Raw genomic sequence first — 13,426 nt, 5'->3', positions numbered from 1 at the left:
TTTGGGGGTACCCTCTAGAATGTACCAGAGACCTGAGAGGTGAGAGACTCTCAGGACCTTAGATGAAATGCCTGACAGTGGGGAGAGAGAACTTGTAGAGTCTACCTCCAGTAGAAAGACAGGACACCAAGTGAAGAGACTGGGTTACCACTCTACAGCCAAAAACTCTGATCCAGAATTGTTCCTGTCTAAAAGAACTATAGGGACAAAATGAAGAAGAGACCGAGAGAAAGGATGTCCAGTGACTGGCCCAAATTGGGATCCATCTCAAGGGGAATTTCTAAGGCCTGACACTATTACTGATGCTATGGTGTGCTTACAGACAGGAGACTAGCATGGCTGCCCTCCTAGAGACCCAACAAGCAGAGTTTATTTGTCACACACTAAGCTGTCCCATACCTTCCAACAAGACATATGCTAAATTTGAATAAAAAATATGGAATCCACTAGGACATAATTCAAATTTCCCTTAAATATTTCTTTAGAGCAGTGGTTCTTAACCTGTGTATCAAATAATCCTTTCACAGGGGTCTCATATCAGACATCCCGCATACCAGATAATTAAATCACAATTCATAACAGCAAAATAGAGTTATGAAGTAGCAACAAAAGTAATTTTATGGTTGGGGGTCACCATACATGAGGAACTGTATTAAAGAGTCACAGCATTAGGAAGATTGAGAACCACTGCTGTAGAGGAAGAGGATGGTACAGCAAGGAAACCCGTCCTCCTTTAAGTTGCATTTTGTTAGGGTATTTTATTAAAGCAACTGTTGTAATTCACGGACCTTTCTGCTAATAGCTTCCCTGACTGCTTTGGATAGCAATGGTCTAATTTAATTACCCAAAAGAGGTTGTCAGAGTGACAGAAAAGACTCAGTGATATGCTACCTACAAGAACTCTACTTTAAAGTCAGGCTTTGTTAAACGGACCTGTAATCAAAACTGTGAGGCAGATTGAGGCCAGAGGAGCCCAAGTTCAAAGCCATCTTGGCTTACAGAGGAAAATAAGGGTCAGCTTGGTCATAGTAGCAAAAATCCTATCTCAAAAAGTCAAAAGAAGGATGAAAATACAGCTTCCTGTAATAGAGCTTCCTCTTGCATGTATAATGCCCTAGGTTTAACCCCTAATACCTACAAATAATAAATATTCACTTTAAATTATATATATATATATATATATATATATATATATATATATATATATATATATCAATGATCATTGTCCCGTGTTATTCAAAAGAAACTGGTAGCAAACCAGACTTCAGAGCAAGGAGTAGTTACTCAAGATGAAGACCATTATAAAATGACAAAGCTGTCAATTCTCTAGGAAGACAGGATGGTCCTTAGTGTATATAAGGCTAGCAACAAATGCATCAGACAACAATTTAAGGAACCGCCAGGGAAAACATAGATGAACCCACTAGAAGAGTGGAAGACTTCGACATTTTTCTATGAGACATCGACATACCCAGTGATAAGAAATCAGTAAAGGGATAGTTGAAATGAACAATATAATAAATCAACTCCATATCATTGGCTGCATAAGTGGTCTCCTCTGACAGTACAATCCATATTCTTCTCAAGCTTGCGTGGAACATTCACGGAGCTAGACACATTGTGGGCCATAAACCTTGATCCATTTAAAAGAATAAGAAGCATATAATGTCTGCTCAGGCCACAACAGTTAAAATTGAATAGAGTAACAGAAATATCATTTGGAAAATCCCCAAAGGCTGAGAATTCAATGTATTTTTATGTGAAGCAAGGCACTGAGGAAGTTTTAGGAGCAAAATAAAAATATCTCAACATTCTCAAAGAATTAATAAAAGTCTTAGTAAAATACTTTGAATTGAAAATTAAAATAACATTTATTAAAATCGATATGAGGCAGCAGTTTGTTCTTGGAGTGAAATAGATAATATATAATATGTGTACTAGCAAATTAGAGGCACTTAAAATCAACAATATACTCAGCAATATAAACAGGAAATTAAGAAGAGAGGAGCAAATGGATCTAAGATGAGAAGCAAGAACGAGTAAATATTAGAGCAGAATTCCTTGAAATTGAAAGCAAAAATTAAATAGATAAAAGCACTGAACCCAAAGTCATCTCTGCAAAGAGCATCACCAAGTTTGTCTCAGGACAGAAAAAGCAAAAGGACACATAATTACCCAAGTGACATCACCATTTATCTCACAGCCACTAAAACATAGCCAAAAAATAGTGTAAGCAACTTACAACTTGGATAACCATGTGAAATAGATCAATTGCTTGAAAGATAAAAATTACTCAAGAAGAAACTTGTTTTTAATATGCCATTATTGGTGTAAAACTTGAAGCAATAATTGATAATTTTCAAAACAGAAAGGCACTGAGGCCAGGTGGCTTCACTAGTGAATTCTTCTCAGCAGGTTAGTAAAAATGTTGTCAGTCTCCAGAAAATAGAAGCAAAAAGGACATTTCTAAAGCTGGTGAAGCCAGGATGACCCCCATGTCACAAAGACGGTAACATTTCAAGAAGAAACGTGAGCCCTACATATCTCCTACAAACAGAGAGACAAAAATATCTAATGAAAGTTAACAAATAACATCTCAACAATTTATACAAAGAAATAGATACGAAGATAGAAATTCCATCACGTAGGAGGCACTAGAGGAACATTCGAAAATGGAAATAATTATATAGCCAGACTAAATTAAAACTACGCAGTACCAATTTAGCAAAGCCTCTGACAAGACCCGACATCAATTCATGATAAAGCTCTCTGCAAACTGCACATATTGAGGTTGGGCTTCTTTCACGACTTCATAATGTACATCTACAAAAACGGTCAACCTATGGCCTAGCTAATGAAAAATTTGAATCGTTCTCCCATAATTTCTAACCTCGATGTTTTCCATCAACGCCCTGGAAATCTAAGGTACTCAAAAGAGCCAAGAAGAAGGAAATAGAGACTGGAGAAGAAAGAAATCTTATTCTTTGCTCATGATTTTGTACAGAACATTCAAAAGAATAAACAACAAATTCACAAAAAGAGCCACTCCTTGTCCCAGAGTTAGTGATTCTAACACTAATAGTACAGGGCGCAAGATAAATTACTTTCTCTTATACCAGCAGTGAACAGCTGGAACGTAAATCAAAATAGCATTATAATTTGCTTTAGTAATCTAAAAATAATGCTGATGTGTAAATCTAACACAAGAGCAAAAGCTTTGCATGAGGGAAATTACCAAACTCTGGTGAAAGGAATTAAGAAACCAAAATATGGAAAAACAGGCAGATAAAATACTACCATAGGTGTCTATTCTTCCCAACTTGACCTGGAGGGAGTCAACCCCACACAGTCAAAAATGTCAGACAGCTATCTGGAGATTTTAACAAACTCATTCTACTTCTATGTGGAGAGGCAAAAGACTCAAAAAATCCAACTCAATATTGAAAGAAAAGACAAAGTTGGCAAATGGTTCTGCTTAGCATCACTATAAATTGTCACTAACCAAAGCAGCATGATAGCAACAAAGCAAAGACAGATAGATCAGTTGAATAGAAAAGAAAATTCAGGAAAAGACTCATGTAAACACTGTCATAAGGAAATCTTTTGTGAGAATAATAGTTGTCAGTAGTTTTGAAGTAGCTTACATCAGCTTTCCAAAGCTTGATTCTTTATTTATAAAACTAAAAAGATGAGAAAAGTCCTAGAGCAGTGTTGGAAGACCTAATAAAATTCAGAGTTCTGGAATCTGGAGGGATGGCTTAGTGAATGAGGAGCACTTCTTGCTCTTGCAGGGGAGCAGGGTTTTGTATCTAACGCACATATTAGACAGCTCACAACTGCCTGCAACTCCATCTTCAGGGAGTCTGATGTCCTATTCTAGCCTCTGTGGGCACTGTACACATATAGCATACACTAACACACACATGCACACACACAGGCACACACACACACACACACAAACACACACACTCCTTAAATCTTTTTTTTAATCTTATATTTTTTCAATTTTTATTAGATATTTTCTTCATTTACATTTCAGATGCTATTCCGAAAGCCCCCTATACACTCCCCTAGCCCTGTTCCCCTACCCACCCACTCCCACTTCTTGGCCCTGGCATTCCCCTGTACTGGGGCATATAATCTTTTCAAGAACAAGGGCCTCTCCTCCCAATGATGGCCTACTAGGCCATCCTCTGCTACATAAGCAGCTAGAGACAGGAGCTCTGGGGGGGCGGGGTGGGGGTACTGGTTAGTTCATATTGTTGTTCCACCTATAGGGTTGCAGACCCCTTCAGCTCCTTGGGTACTTTCTCTAGCTCCTCTATTGGGGGTCCTGTGTTTATCCAATAGATGACTGTGAGCATCTACTTCTAAAACCCTAAATCTTTAAATGAGTTATCTTTAAACGAGTTCAGAGTTCTAGGCTCTCACTGAAAAGAAAAAGTTAGTTTCTGTAGGTATCTTTGCCATTTTCTCGGGTCTTTGTGAACTGCCTCTTGTGGATTTGGGGAGCCACACTCAGATTCTCTGGGAAAGCAGCTGGCATCCTTAACTACTAAGTGACATTTCCTCTCCCAGGTTTTAGTCTGTCATGCAAGTATAGATGATAGAACACTATAATAAAAAAAAAAAAAAAAGAAAAGAAAAAAAGAAAATGTAGAGAAAGAAGAAACTAGAGAAAACAAAAAAACCCAAACAAACAAAACAACAACAACAACAACAAAAAGAAATAGCAAGTGATGTTCCTGTGTGTGCTTTCTTATGTATGAGCCCCTGGCTAGGCTGTATGACTAGCCGAAGCATCACTGGGAAGGGGTCAGCGGGCTTCATAGCCAATAAACCTGAACTAGAATTGTCACATTGTTACTTAACAGCTATGTGACTATGAACAGTATCACATCTACGACCTTAAATGTTTTTAATATGTGGAAACAGGAACTATAGACACTCCACAGTGTTAGAGGAAAATGTGAGACAGTTTATATGTGTGAAAAAGAGATGTGTATTGGCTGAAAGTGAGGACACGCCTTTCAAGCTTTTCAGAATTCGCCACTGCCTGAGCGGGAGAATGCTTTAGTTCTATGCTGCTCTGTGAAGCTGCCAAGAATCAGGACCAATTCCACCATGGTTTAGTCAGTCAAAAGCCTGTCATGTTAGCACAATGACCTGAGTTCAGATCCGTAGCATCTACATAAAAAGTCTGGTGTAGCAGTGTACCTCTGTGACCCTAGCCCTAGAGGGGATCAGAGCCATGAGGAATTCATGGACCTTACAGGTCAGCCAGAATAGTCACAACCCAACTGACAAGTGAGAGACCTTGCTTCAAAACACAAGGAGAAGAATGATCAAGGAAGACACCTGACACTGACCTCTGGACTACACACACACATGCATGAACAGTCATTTAGCTTTGTATTGTTTACAATAGGACCACATGATGAGATTATGGGATTCTTGATAGCCTGCTCTGTTAAAAAAAAAAAAAGCTTTTTGCATTCAACTGTAAGTCCTTTTAGTAAACATGAATGGCTCTTGATAGTTTCTTTATCGAGTCCATTTAAAATCATCATTTTTGAAGGGTTAGGTTTTCACATCCGTAGCAAACATATTCCAACTTTTCTTTTTCATACCATTTCAGACATCACTAATCAATAAAAAGAACTCTCAGCTCAGATTCCTTCACAGCCCAGCATGGGAAAAACATTCTCTTTCAATCTACATTCGCTTGTCAAGTTAAAGCATATTAATTGGAAAAAGAATAAGGTGTGGGAGGTTAGTAGGATGTTTTCCCAATCCTGAGGTCTTGGTTTTTCCACACAACCTGTCTAAGACTTACTTTCCACATCTGTAAAACCACAGACAGTGGTGACTCCGTGATGTGTCAACTTGGCTCAGCCACATTGCGTTCCTCAGAATTTTCCCCCCTGTTTGTTTCTAGTTAGCATGGAGCAGCAGGAAGATCCTCCTAGGAGATTAAGAGGAGGGGGTAAGGCAGAAGCCCATCTTGAGGACCAGGCAGGTCCCAGATCTGCTGACTCACTCCAATGGTGGGAAGCAGTACATGGATCTAAACTTGTCTCAGATTGCCATGGGAATCCTCTCTCTGCTCCACTAACTCCTTCCTGGACCAAGTGTCTGCCTGCCCCTTGGACAAATGGTTTAGCTCTGACAAGATCTCCTTGTCCACCCATTCAGTTTTGACTGACATGGATGTGGATTTGTCAGCAACTGAGCAAGGCACGTTTGGGGGAAGTTTCTGTGTCCATGCATGGTCAGAGCATCCTTCCTGTTATTTTCTACTAATAAACTGAGCAAACCCATTGGCCATTTCTAAGTCATCACTTTCATTTTTCACATGTGTACAATAACTGAGCTAAGCACACCCCAACATTTGCCTACTAGCTTCTCTCTTGAAAGTATTATCTTAAACAGAGCATGCTCAGGAATGCATTCCTTAGATGGGCATGCTTAGGGCTGGGCCAACCTTTATATGAATATGAGTGGGAAGTTGAAGAAAATCCCTATGTTTGCATTAGTCTGGAAGATCATGGCTTTGGAAGTGACACCCATGCTTTCTAGCTGCAGGTAATAAGTTTCTCATTCTTTCCTTCTTGGTCGTGGTTGGTTTATTTGGCTTTGTACTCATGGAGATGCAAACTCATTATAGCCAGCTGCAGGTTACTGTGTCCTTCAGCCTGTGCTTGAGGATTTCCATTTGAAATCTGCTCTTATTCTTACAGGTGGAATGTAGTGTGTTCCCCAAAGTCTCCTCTGTTGAAAACTTGGCCCCCAATTGGTGACATAATTGGAAGGTTGTAGCTTTAATTTTTTTTCAAACTCTACTTTTAATGGTGGTTCTTAAACACTTTAACCTCCCTTGTAGCCCACCACCCACCTGAGGTTGTGGAAAAGAAAGGATACAGGGGAAGTGGACCTGTTTAGAAATGGTTCTGTGGAGTAACTTCCACCTGTATTATCTGGAAATCAGTAGTTCACAGGTTCACAGGTAGTTCGGTTCACAGGTTAGGAACTCACAAACACTTCACAGATACACCAGCAGTCTAATTTGATTATATTGGGACAGCAAACAGGAATCAGCAGCAGTGGCACTACCTAGCAGAGACAGCTAGACCTCAACCTGAGCTTGAGTCAGCGGGAGGGACCAGAGCAATGCCAGTTCTTGGCTATGCCTCTCTCACCAAATTGATAATCAACAAGCATTGCACAGCTAGCTTTTTAAGCAAGCCTTATATATCAGTCTCCATTGCTGTCCTTTGTGTCCCAACCATACTCTTTACAAACATCACGTGTCCTCCATGGGTCTTGCTTCAGCACGTGCATCTGACTCAACTGACATCACTCTTCACTCTGCCAATCAGCCCAAGTCTGAAGAAGTGGCAAGAAACTGCCGCACACCAAGAGAAGGGTTTTTTTGTTTTGTTTTGTTTTGTTTTTGGGAACATTCCTCTCTATAGAGTCTCAACAAATGCAGCTCAACTACTGAATGTAAGGCAGACCAATAACATGTGTGACATTAGCAAAAGATCTTTCATCACGTGTTCTTTCATGTGCTTGCTTTAGCAGAACACCTTCTCTTCTGTGTATGCCTCAGAAAAATTGTTCCTACACGAGTCTGCGTTAGTTTTTCACCCATGTCCACTTTAGCTAAAAGTTCCATGTGTTTGTCCCAGCAAAACACCATCCTATTGTGGGAAATATTAAGAAAAGAATCATCCCGCACTATACCCAGCTACTCTCTGCCCCAGCAGTCTCACCACCTCTAGGCCAGCCACAGGTCACGGTGTTCCCAGTTCCAGTTTGCCTGCTTCAGAGCCACTTATACCTTCTCAGCCATCTACCCCCTGAAGCTAGTTGTCACAAATTCCTTTAACCCATTAAATCAAAACCCTTGAAGCTTATAATTAAAAAGTCAAATTTATATATCAGTAAATTCTCAATTTACAAGATTACCACACAATAACTTCAAAGCCAATTGATAATGATATAAATTGCCCAACTAGATAAGACACAGCTAACTGTGGATATTTAAGTCACATGGAATCTGGATCATCCTGTTCTTCTCCATAGTCTGTTGTATTACTATTTAAATTGATTTGACAGGGACAATTCTGCTATATGTCACTCTTTCTGTTCAAATAAAAAAAACTTTTCTCTCAAATATAAATTGAGCACAATTATTACCATTTTGTAATTTATAAAGTACAAGACAGACCTAATACCCAGTCTATCATTTTTGTCAATAAAATAGAATATTCTGACATCTATCTTAACTTAAAATACTTATAATTCTACACCTGACTCATGTCCTGGCTTTAGATTGTATGAAATCTGAAAACCATTCTCTCAAATCTATATCATCTTCCTCGATGCCAAACAGCTTGGGTTGACTATAAGACTACCGGTCTTCAACCCTGTCAGAAATCCAAGAATGACTAATATTACCTGAAAATATGAGAAGCACAATATTGCTTCCAAAACTTAGCCAATTTATAGAGACCACTGGCCATCTGGACAGTCCCTTATACTTCAAAATGTTGGAACATCAGTCTTCCGCCTTCTGGCCCAGGATCATCTGACAAACACTTCTAATGCAGAATTTTGAAGGGGTGATTACCCTGTCTTGGCAGAGATTAACAGTCGAATATTCTACATAGTGTGTTCCTTTTTGGGACAGTATTTTGTCTGTAGATGAAAAGAGACAATTATCGCCTAGTGGCTATCTCACCACAACTAGAGCAAATCCACTGATGCTCAGTTTCTTCTTTGAATCCAAGAAAGGGGTGCTGTCAGGAGCAGACAGGTCTCTAGTCAAACGATCTAAAGAAATGCCCATAAATGTCAGTCTATGGACTTCTTACACCTTTGAAGGCTATTTACCCAAAGCATTTCTGGACTCTTAAACCTGACTACTCCCCGCCATTTCTAATTAAAATATCTGAAAACACCCTAACAATCAACTCAGAGCCATAAATTTGCTATTTGGCCCTTAACTCACAGGCTTAAACATCTCAGATCAGTTAATAATAACAGTTATAGAAGGACTGGGTCCCAGTAACTCTCTTCTTCATTCAGGGGACTCAGATTAGCAGTGACTTGGGGCATAGATGGGAATCTAAGCTAACCCAGGTTCTAATTATAGCTTTGCCATTTGCTGGTCAAATGTCTTTCCATTTGCTTTAATACATTTTAAACTTCTTATTTTACCAGAAATAATATTTACTCTTATTCAGAAATTCACTGTGAGGATTAGAGGCTATTATCTCTACAGAACATTCAACAAAATGCTTAGCATGCAGCACAACATAATCTGAGAATATAACACTTTTCTTATTACATTTTGGTTTAGAGTTTCTTTGGTAGTTAGGTATGAATGACACTGTTTTAATTTCATTTATGTTTCTGTGATTACATACCCTGAAAACAGCCACCTAGGGAGAAAGGGATTCATTTTAGCTCACAGTTCCAGGTTACAGCCCATCATAGCAGGGGAGGCAAAGCGCAGAAAGTTAAATCAGCTGGCCAGCGAGAATGAATGCATGCATACTTAGTTCTTAGCAAACTTCCTATTCCCATATCAGTTAACAACTCCAACTCCACACAGGCATGCCCAAAGGCCAATGTTATCTAGACAGTTCCTCACTGAGACTCTTCCAGGTCATTCACTTGTGTCAACTTAACAATTGAAACCAACTATCACAGAGAGGTGTGAGACAAAACCGATGTTTAATGACAAAAACGGTGTTTTGTTTACCTTTCAAGCTTATTCTTTCTGTGAGCTATAATTTGATTTATAGTTCATTATTTTAAAAATTAGCTGCTTTGTAATTTGAAGCAAAATGGTTAGGTTTAGATTGCTTCTTTCTCGTGTTGGCCTAAATAGATGACAGAGTCACAAAGTACAAAGTACACACGGTATGACAGGACTTCAGTGGCTGCCTCCAGAAGATAACTTCTCCCAAATTGCTTCATTATCTGTGGAAGAGGACATCATCTTCTAAAACTGAGGAAGAACAAGAAGACAAGGAAAATTACTGGGCATGAGAAACGAGAGGAGGCCCTCACCCCAGAGACCAGTGAAAGCCACTTGCCAGCTGAGAACTAAAAATTGCAACACAACAGCAGTTATGCACAACCCTTTTCCCTTCAGATCGGAAAATCTAGGAATCATCAGAACCCCTACAAACAGTAAATGATAAGTTCTAACGTCTCCACCCCCCCCCACAACTCTAATGGCTCCTTTTATACCCTAATAGGTTGTAATCTCACTCCTGACATCCCAAGGGCCATTCTGAAATCTCATTTATTCAAGAAGGGAAAAGAAGCACAGTTTTCTTTGCAACCCATTGAGAGTAACTTGAAAGGCATTAAGATTGGTGCATTGTCTGTTCCTGAGACATTGCATAATGACTCTTCCTGGACAAGTCCAATGTCATGCTCTGTGCAGTACCCATTCTTTCTTTGAACACCCTTCTACTTTTAGTAACCACCAATTTTGATGCACACTGGCTCTCCTGTTGCTCTTTGTACAGTGTGACCAAACTATTATTTTTATTTATTTATTATTTTTTACCTGTAGTGGTCTCTGAACAAAGCCTCCTTAGGGTGCTGTTGTGCCTCTGTCTTGAATGGTGGCTATGGGAGAAAATGTAGAGTGATGTTGGAAACTTCATAGACTATACTTATGTGTGATAATGTCATGATTATAATGGATTATCATTTGACCATTGCTGTTCACCTTTCGTTTGAACTGTTCTCCTTTCTCTGTTTTACCACAGCCTTATTTCACTTCCTGATGATGATTCATTAAAGTGAGAAGTAAGTCAAGGTTCACCTCTGCTCTCTACTCTCCCAAATGATAGCACCGATGTGACAGTTACTTGACAGTAGTAACCATGGGGAGGAAAATCACCCTCCAATTTCCTATTATATGCACTTCCTTTTGGGGCTGCTTGTCACTAATATATGAATAACTGCAGGCTAACAGTTATGAGATGCTTAGAATAATCAAGATTCTTGATTAGTATGATAAGATTTCTGAGGATAAACTTGATGGGTTCTGTATTAAAAAACCAAATGACCTACAAAGAAGAATTGGTGGCACCACATGAGCAAAAGCTTTATAATTTACAACAGAATGCAGATTCTAAAACCGTGAAGATGGTTCCATTGGTAAAGTGCTTTCTGTGAAAACATGAGTTCCATCCCACAAACCATGTTGTGGTGTGAATCTGTAATCCTAGGGCTGAGGAGGTAGAGACAGGCCGGCCCTACTCACTGGCCAGGTCACCCTGACTGAATAGGCAAGGACCTTGAAAAAGTGAGAAAGAGACCCCCACCTCAAAAACACAGGAAGGAGGAGAGTGAGTGAAAAAGACACCTCATTAACACACACATACATACACACACAAGCACACACACACACACACACACACACACACACACACACACACACACACGTCAGCATCCACAGAAAACTAAATTTATTTCTCAGGAACAACACTTTGTATATGACTTCTAATTTTTACTAGCACATTTGCTGAATTTGAACAAGCATGTTTAATTGAATTCCTAGAAAAGGATAAAAATAGCAATGAAGGAAAGACGTCTCTCTGACACAAATCTCTTAAGAAGAATGTTTGAAAGGTGGGGAGACATAATCGTTTTAAACAAGTCTGTTCCATGAACATATCTGTGCAGAGGAAAAAAATGCCATTTTTGATAAATGTGGACCATTTCCTCAGTGCCACTAGAGAATGTGAGGGTGATTTTCTTAAAGTGCCATTAACAGTATTTTAGAGAGAAATTATAACCTTAGCATTGAGACATTTGGTATAAGAAAATAATTTCAGCTAATTTTTTATCTTCACAGTTCCCACATGCTAGCTATCTCCCAGAAAGCAGGTTGGTATTTGTTTTATTCCTGCTGAGTTCAGAGGGCAACCAATCTTCAGGGTTTTGTCTTGCCAAGTAGGGGGTCATCTAATCCCTTCTGCTCCACGTTGTCCTTCCCAAGTAGGTATTACTTTCTTACATATCTTCTTTAATAGTACTTTCTGAACTATTGTTGCCTTAATAAAAACAGTACTCATTTTTAATCTTATTTCAAATAGTGTCATAATTCTTACAGATTTTTAATAGATTAATTTTAAATTAAGTTTTCAATTTTTTTGGTATAGCAAATATTCAAAAAGTCATCAAAATGTCTAGCACAATAATAATTATAGTAAATTCCCATGTACCTACCGCCTAAAATTGCTGATAATTAAAATCATTCGTTGCTATAATGTGTCATGTCTAACTGTTTTTTTGTTTTTGTTTTGCTTTGCTGTATTTTTGTTTGTTTGTTATTGTTTTTGAGTAGCATGGTACTTCAACAACTGAATTAGGTATTGGTCTGTGCTTCTCCAGATCCTGCTTCAGTGATAAGAGCCTAAGAAGAAATCTAGAAATGCTAAATTCCTTTAGATAGAAACTTCTGGAGGCATTTCTTGAATGATGATTACAGAGTCTGTTTTTTCCACTGTGGCCTTGTAGTGACTGTTTCTAGTACATTGGAACCCATACTTTTCATTTACTATTAAAACATTTTAAATCTTCCACTCAATGAATAAGTTAGCAGTTAACAAATGAACTCAGTCATTGTAGAACTGTGGAAGAAAAGACATAGTCACTCATAAAACAATAAGTTTTACTTTTTATAACTTCAAATTTTAACCACGGTGTGGTAATTCAATAAGGATACAGGCTTGAGGTTTAGTGATGAGGTGGTATGTAGAGAGCTGGTTTACAGGACTGAAAATGCTCCTTTTTTTTTCTTCAAGAGGACGACAACGACAACAGTGGTACTTATGGATTTATGGTATGGTATTTAGCACCCCTTCCAGCCCCACCCCCACAAGTGACCTAACAGATTCTTCACTAATGTTTTGCAAATAACACACTCAGCTTGATAACTGGTCTTGACTAGTTAACAAGCCACAGAGAGCTTTGAGGAGCAATTTTTCCCCCAAGAGTCTTTGCATCTATCTTGTGAGTCAAATCTGGGGCTCAATCAGTTCCTGGTACACAGAGAGGACTTGAAAATTTGCATAATGGGCCTGTCTTGCCAATCGCAGTGTTTGTTGGGATTTTAACTTAACTCCAGTAAGCACTGACTGAACCCTTTTCCTTTAAATAAGATCCCACAGAACCAGCTTGAGAGCACTCAGAGGTTAAGAGCACTTTCTGCAGAGGACTTTGCTCTTTGCACAGGACTTGAGTTCAGTTCCCAGCATTCACATTAGGCACCTTGTAATTGCAAGTATCTCTGTGTTCATGGCATCTGATACCCTCTTTTGGCCTCCTTGGGCAGTACACTCATCACAGGCAAGAGAGAGAGAGAGAGAGAGAGAGAGAGAGAGAGAGA

The sequence above is a fragment of the Mus pahari genome, chromosome 8 (genome assembly GCF_900095145.1).
Source record: "Mus pahari chromosome 8, PAHARI_EIJ_v1.1, whole genome shotgun sequence".
Lineage (NCBI taxonomy): Eukaryota > Metazoa > Chordata > Mammalia > Rodentia > Muridae > Mus > Mus pahari.
This window is presented reverse-complemented; position numbering follows the sequence as displayed.